The sequence below is a fragment of the Gavialis gangeticus genome, unplaced genomic scaffold, assembly GCF_001723915.1.
Source record: "Gavialis gangeticus isolate Ggan-Ray unplaced genomic scaffold, GavGan_comp1, whole genome shotgun sequence".
Lineage (NCBI taxonomy): Eukaryota > Metazoa > Chordata > Crocodylia > Gavialidae > Gavialis > Gavialis gangeticus.
This window is the reverse complement of record NW_017729022.1, coordinates 7,755,166-7,761,960: the sequence shown is the minus strand read 5'-3', so window position 1 is coordinate 7,761,960 and position 6,795 is coordinate 7,755,166. Positions and strand designations below refer to the sequence as shown.

The 6,795-nt window shown below is 46.0% G+C and overlaps 1 long non-coding RNA gene across 2 annotated transcripts in view; it reads right to left on the bottom strand.

Moving 5' to 3' along the window:
- Positions 1-1,144: 1,144 nt before the first annotated feature.
- LOC109295632 overlaps positions 1,145-6,795 on the bottom strand; it is a 39,748-nt gene continuing 34,097 nt past the window's right edge. For both annotated transcript variants that reach the window (XR_002096791.1, XR_002096792.1), the window contains exons 2-3: positions 4,113-4,237; positions 1,145-2,030 (exon numbers count right to left, since the gene is read on the bottom strand). This is a non-coding gene — a long non-coding RNA (uncharacterized LOC109295632). The remainder of the gene's footprint in view (positions 2,031-4,112; positions 4,238-6,795) is intronic.

Below are 6,795 nucleotides of genomic sequence, written 5' to 3'. Positions count from 1 at the left end.
CCCCATGCCCCCCTCTCCCCTTCCTCCAGCCCCCTCACCCCTTACTTACCAGCACTGGAGCCCAGGTCTAGCTCTCTGTGGCTGGTACGCTGCCTGCCCTGAATGGGCAGGCAGCGTGCTTCAGGACCAGGTCACGGGCCAGCCATTGAGATGCTCTGGCTGTTACCAGAGCATCTCTGTGGAGGACCCAGCCCCCGGTTGCCTCAGGGTATGGGACCATGCCCTGCCCCACTTTTTTTCTCTGCATTTTTTTTAACCCCTGGATATCCAGGGGTCTAATTTGGCCCCCACGCTGCAAATTTGCAGCACAGGCAACATTTTCTTGTTCCTGCACGTGCCTCTTGTGGCATCTCAAATGTCTTTGAGATGCTGCAAGAGGCATGTGCACTGTCATCTGGATGCGCCCTATGAGTTTAAATAAATTTCAGATGCCCTCCCCCTAGTGCCTCTTAGCTCTTCATGTTAGTTGAGCTTTAGTCATAAATGCTGTGTCTTTTTTTATATGTTATTCTTCAAAGGGTCACTTGAATATTTTTGTTCATATATGCTTCCACACATATCTGTGTATTCCAGCATCTATGCAAAAATCATTTTCTGGATTGGAACACATACATAGTGAACATATTTAGAACATCAGTCATTTTGTTTGAGATGTGCTTAAAGGCAGGTGTGATTTCAGTTTAGAAGCACAAGCCCACATAAGTTGTATGCTTGAGCTATTTCCAAGGAGCGCTCACTATATGCCAAGCCAGCCACATCATAACTGTCACAACCTAAATGTGATGTAAATGGCTACTTAGCACTCTAAGTTGCCATAGGCATGCATATAATTGTTCTTTCAGTCTGTGGTATACTTAAAAGTTTTATTGTGTATTTTCCAATGGCCAATTTGAGCAGCTATTCCAAGGCACATGGTTTGGTTTGGCTACCTAGTGAAGGCTTTATTTTCCATCTAGACATGACCCTTCACAGTTGGACTTGTAAAGATAAACCTTATATCCTAAGATAGGGCGAGTGTCCTGGCATTTCCAATGTGAGTATCTCCTCAAAATAGTCTATGATTTCAGCAATTGTAACTGCACCCTCATGCTTTTGAGGTTATATTTAAAGAGACAGTGAATATTTCAGAAGCCCTTGAAATTTGAATTAAGAAAGGCAAACAAGCACAGCAGTCATCATGACTAATGAAATAGGTATATCTCACAACCAGCTGTGTTTTATAGCCTCAGAGCAATATTGATTCATTATATGTATACATGGCCACTTTTTTTTCCAAAAGACTAAAACAATCCATTAAAAAGTGTTAACAAATAAAATATAGGAACATATAGGAAAAGATGGGAACATTTTGTAGGAAAAATAATAGCAAGCACTAACATGACAAAAATAATTGTTTTAACCTTCCCCAGAAAGAGCTCAGGGCTGTGATTCTTCTTTACTGTCACTGACAGAAGCATTTAAACCCCCACAGTGTTCACTTGGGTGCATAAACCTATGTCCTGCTCCTCTAGGAGATAATTTATGCACCCATGCTTATATAGGGATTTATACCACTGAATGCAAGAGTCGAGGTTCCAGACTACTACTAAGCTCCAGCGGAGGGAAGGGTTCCAAACTCCTCTCTCATCTTTCCACACTTCCTATTGATTGGTTTCTGCACCCTGCTTAGCATGCTGGCCTTAATACCTTTATTTAGTAAGGTCTTCCTTTTGAGAATTGAGATAGTACAAGCAACTGGGTACAAGTGCAACATAAGAAAGATTGGTGTAGGCACAAACATATGACACAATTAATCTTGTACATATTGTACGCATTCTTTGTATGTCTTGTATCCTTTGTGTGTCTGCCACACTAAAAGTGACCTAAAGAATCTATTTGAATATGCTTCTGCCATTCTTTGGTTCTGTATAGCTTCTTGTACCGTCTTCTTTGCAAACTTTGTCAGTCATTCAGAAATCTTCTTTCTTCTGCTATCCAAGATGGAGAGTTCTCTAGGTGACATAATCTTCTTGAGCAAAAACACATGAATTCTAATAAGAAACCAGACAGGAAAACAAATTTTATTTGGCCTAAACAAGGCTTCCAGAACTTTTAAAAAAGTCAGGCCTCTCTGACTGTTGAGGGGCTATGTCTCCTGTGTATGTGGCAGGGGGGGCTGTAGCCCCTGTGGGGGGCATCAAAACATATAGGTATTTAGAATTCACTTGATGATGATGATAGAGACACTGGTAGGCTTCCAAATTGCTTTAACACTGTAGATATATCAATGAAACATTGCCTAACTGATCACTCTGTGTATGTGTGTGTGTGTGTCTCTCTCGATAGATAGATATAATATATATTAGTGGTCTTTTGTTTTAATTGGGGTATTTGAGGTATTTTACAGAGTGACTTTGGCATATTTTTATCAGGGATTTTTCAGTTTTCCAATAAGGACCACCAGAATTCCTGCAAGGGAGGCCAGTGGCAGGACCCTGCCTGGTCAGAGCTGGCACCTTGGACCCAGCTGGAGGTGGCTGACCTCCTCGCCAATTAGGGCCAGGAGGGCATGCTTTGATGGTTCAAAGCAGGCCACCGCACCCAGAACATCTTCCAGGCGATAGTTGCCTGGATGGCCCAGCAGGGGGCATGCATGGCAGTAGTGCTGCACAAAGGCCAACCCTGCAGCCACAGCCCACTAGCAGCAGCCCTGAGGGGCAGATGCCCCTACTGGCTCTGCAGTCCGCATCCAGGTCTGGCAGGTGTGCAGCAGGTCACAGCCAGGCAGCAGCCTCCACTCCACTGCCAGACTGCTGCAGGGGGTAGAGGGTGCAGGGAACTCTCAGGGCTACTTCAGCAGTCCAGCTGACACAAGGGGTGGTGTCCCCAGGTACCAATTAGCTGGTCCCCAGAAGCTCCTGAGAGCAAGTAGCGCCGAGCTACTAGCCAGGGCAGGTTTTTGTACTGATGAGGCCAGGACAGGGCAGCTTTTTATACTTCTGGGAACAGCACAGGTGCTGGCCCCTGGCTCTAGCTCCCCCTGGCTGCAGATCTGGGAGGAGCGAGGCAGGGTTATTTTGCCCCAAGTGGCACAATTTGCCCCATACCAAAGTGCATGTCTGGGCACATGCACAGAGGCAAAAAGCCCAGGCTCAAATTTTCACTGCTTCTATTTGAGCTGCTACAAGTGCATATGCCTGCATGTGTGGACATGCCCAGTGAGTGCATCTACATGTGATGTTATGTTGCCATAATGACACACTATGGCAACATAGCTCATTGTTATGGCAACATAGCATAGCATAGGCAGGTACAAACTATGATGCCAATGCTACCTCACCATAATGATGAGCTACCTTATTACAGCACATCTAAAAATTACTGTGCCCCACCCATTTGACACAATAATCGCTGCCAGTTTTGGAAGTACTAAATGACAGTGCAGTAACAATGGCACCATTGGGGGGACATGTGAAAATGTGCCCAATAAGAACAAAGAAGAAAGATTCTCTGCCACAGGGGTCTTTCAATCTAACAGATGCACACATTTATAGAAGCATACACTGAAGACATTCAAATCCTTTTATAGAGAAAGAAGGACTGTGCAACTTTTAATTCAAATGTTGTTTCCAAACCAGTTCAGTGAGAAAGCCATTAGGCCTTCACACCATCTGAGATCAGCAGAAATTTCATTGTGGGGGCAAAAAAAGAGTTTTATGAGGGGAAGCCAGGCAAAGTGATACAAATGTGAGATCATGGAGATGATTTTACAATCTGAGGAACAAACTGAGGTCAATACAAGTAAAGGAAAAAAAATGATAAGATAGCTTGACATTGTCACTATGAGTTTTTTGTCACACAACAATTCTTTTATGCATATGATCCTCCAAATGTATTAAATATGTATTACTTTTTTAGGAAGTCCATTAAAATAACATTATGTTTTATTGCTTTATAAAAAAAAAAGGAGGATAGAATTCAAGTTCAAATACACAAAACAAACAAAAGTAATTTTATAAGATTCAACCCATGCTCATTTTATTGTCATGGCCACACAACAGTGAAAGATACTTTATAAATATTTCAGTCACAAAAGGACCAGGCCTAAAGTATTATTGCAAAATATTTATTACCTGAGGAATGAAGAAGATTGTTCCCATTGGTAACGTCACCATTGACTTCTATGGGACTAGGTTTTACTTTTTGTTTCTCTTGTGGGCTGTAGCAAAGATTGTGTCAATGTACTTCAGTTTCTTTTCTGAAAAGTCAAGGTAATGTTATTTAAAACGTAGTTTTTGGAAGCATCACTTACTAAGACCAATCTTTATGAGCAACACCTGATCTAAAGCCCATTCAAATTGCTAAAGGACTGAAGAGGGGTAGTTAACTATGTTAATTTGAAGTCAGGCAGAAACCTAGGCAGGGTTGCCTCTTAGGGCATGAACAGATATTACATTTAGGCTGGTCTAAGTTAATGTAGATTGATCTAAACCTATAACTGTTTGGCGCACATAGACCAGTCTAAAAATACCACAGGGAACCTAGAATAGACCACATCCGAGGTACACTCAGTTGAGATCAATTCAGGTTAAAATGAAACGTGTATTATTCCCCTATCGATTCAAGTTAGATCTCTGTCCTCTGGCATCCCAGCCTGGTTTGTGGCCCCTGCTTCTCCTCCCTCTCAGGGAGGTGTGCTAAAGGGAGGGCGTGCATTTGGCTTCTCTGGATGAGTCCCAAGCAAACACAGGCCCTCTCCCAACCCCACCTCCAGCCTCCAGCTACCTGTCAGCTACAGGTATGCATTTGGGGGAAACAAGATATCTACGTTCCCTGCATGAACTCTGGGACATGGGCACCAGGCCATGCCCTGGCACCCCAACACCATGTCCCAAGGCACCCCATAATGTACATGCAGACTCCCACCACTAAGCACCTATACATGTGCCTGATGCCTGATTAATCAAGTCTGCTAGAGTGTACTAATTAGCACACTCCAGCAGCCTCAGCATCATGTATATTCAGCATCTCCATGCTTCAAAATGGCATTGGGGGTGCTCATTGAACAAACTTTCATTAAAGTGTCCCTGCTGCCATTTTGAAGTTTGGGATGCTGACTACATGAGATGCTTTAATTAGAGCCAGGGTCATCCCTAGTAGGGGGCGAATTGGAGTGACCTCCCAGGCTCTGCACTTTGGGGGGCCCTGTGGAGTGGGGCAGAGCAGTGGCAGTGCAGAGTTGGGAAGAGTGGCTGTTCTGCATCCAGTCGCTTGCTACCCCCACTCCCCACCATCGATGCCACCACTGGCATCGGCAGCAGCAGTTTCTTCGGGTCCAGGGTCCGGATTGAAATGGGGGCAGGGCCCTGCATGGGCTGATTTGCCTGAGGCCCCACACCCTGCTCAGGTCAGCTCTGATTACAGTGGCTCCTGATGACCACTCTAATTAAAATGCCTGGACACCCTGGCACATATGTAAAGAATCTGAGTCCAGGACAATCCCCACATTTAGACATAGCCCTACAGACCCCAGCCCTGGCACCCGCACACCCAGGGACTCCCATGCCCCCATGCTCAGGCACAGCCCCATGAACCCAGACCCTGGCATCTGCACATCACATCTCAAAAGCCAGACACAGGCACCTTGTTACCCAGATGCTAGCCCCTCCCCTCCCCCACCCCGAGCAGGAGCCAGTGTGGGCAGCTCACCTCTGGTATGTGTCAGGCTGGCAGGGAGGCAGCCCACTGGGACTGGGACTGGGACTTGGTCTGCATGGAGGTGACCCTGTGAGCTCTGCAGTTTGGGTACTGTTGGCAGATACCCAAGCCATGTGCAATTCAGGTGCTGCAAGTTTGGTTTTTTTCACTTGCAGCAACAGTGTCCCAAAGTACTAGGGCTAGGGTAAGTGGTAGCCACTGAGCATTTAAGTCAGGGAAAGTCATAGACACCCCTGGAAATTTCATAAGCAGCTGAGGCATGCCCTCAGTGTTGAAGGCAGAGGTCGCTGGAAATTCCCAGGCTGGGGAATGGGGTGTTGCCAGCATCATGGGGGTGTCTGCTGGAAACCCACTGAGGTCATGGAGATGGCCTGGCCAGTGAAGCTCTGGTCACTCTGGAGCAGGGGCTGTACACATGCTAGGACCTCCATTTATGGACACCCACTGCTCCACCCATCCCTCTGTCCCTGTGTCCATCCATCCCTCCATCTCCTTGCTGACGGACCTTCACCCACCTATACATGCTGAGACCTTACAGGCACCACCATGGACCACGGAAAACCCCATCCCATCCTCCTTCAGTACCTAACCCTGGTCACACAACTGAGGCCATGGGGAGATGAGGGATCTCTACACCATCTTGGCCTGGTAGGAGAACCAGGACCAGCCCCACAAAGGGCACTGCAACAGAGGCATATTCAAGCATATTGCCTGATGGATGTAAGCATGGTGCCATGACAGGGAGTGAGTACCAGGCCAAAGTGAAATGGATGAACCTCCAATAAAAGCACATGCAAGATGCCAATAAATAGTCTGCAAGCAGGGACATCATTAGCCTGCATATATACAGCACCAATGGGGGACAGGATGAGTCACTAGAAGGGGATACGTTGTTGTCCTGTGGGGTCAGGCCAACTCTCAGAATCTCAATATTGCACTGTTAGACAGGAGGACATGGTGTACAATTGCACATGTACACACTCAAAAATCAATTAGGTGCATACACACACTAGGTGCATACACGCGCTCTAGGTGTGTACACCCCCACCAGGCATACACACACACACTACCAATTCAGGCACATACACATCCAAAATT